Source organism: Hyaena hyaena, unplaced genomic scaffold (assembly GCF_003009895.1).
Source record: "Hyaena hyaena isolate Hyena2069 unplaced genomic scaffold, ASM300989v1 scaffold_1264, whole genome shotgun sequence".
In the NCBI taxonomy this organism is placed as follows: Eukaryota; Metazoa; Chordata; class Mammalia; order Carnivora; family Hyaenidae; genus Hyaena; species Hyaena hyaena.
Genome location: NW_024081899.1, coordinates 293712 through 294551, shown reverse-complemented (window position 1 = coordinate 294551; position 840 = coordinate 293712).

Genomic DNA, 840 nt, shown 5'->3' with positions numbered 1-840 from the left:
ATTTAAAGTCCCCTGCCATTTCCTTCTTTACTGAGAATTTCCCTATACAAGGGACAGTGATAACACCTGTGGAGGTCAGGTCACAACATCAACATAATGGGTCTTTCAAATGTCCAGAGTGACTAGAGCATACAGCTGCAAGACAGAGCATAGAGAACCAGAATGCCTGGCAGCTGATGATGTTGATGTCTGGGACCGGATATGGCTTTTACTACTGTACCCAGCTTGAGAAGAAAAGAAATAGAAAAACCAAGTGAGATACACTCTAGGTAAAGGTGAAGTTGGCAGACTACATCTTACTTGTTTTTGTTCATGAAACAATATTTTATTAAGTGACATGAGTAAGTTTCTGGGCCAACTCTGTCATCAACCTAGTGATTCACTCTAACAAAAGTCAGTTCACCTTGAACTTTCTGCTCTGGACCTTTAGAAAAGGAAAAACATTAATGCCTAAATTATTGGCTTTCTTCAAGACATAAATGGGTAATGCAAGAAATCATGTGTTAGCTCTAAAGTAGTGCTTCTCAAACTTTAGTAAGTACCAGGATCACCCAGAGAGGTTGAAAGCAGTACTTTAAGGCATTGTACTCACATAAAGACTACCAATAACTTCACTTGTACTAATTGGAAGACTAACTGCCCTTCACCCAGGATTTAGTAATCTTTTTTTTTTTTTTTCATTAAGAATAAAAAAATTACAATGGCACCTGGGTGGCTAAGTCAGTTAAGCATCTGACTTCAGCTCAGGTCATGATCTCATGGTTTGTGGGTTTGAGCCCTGCATTGGACTCTGTGCTGACAGCTCAGAGCCTGGAGCCTGCTTTGGATTCTGTCTCCCTT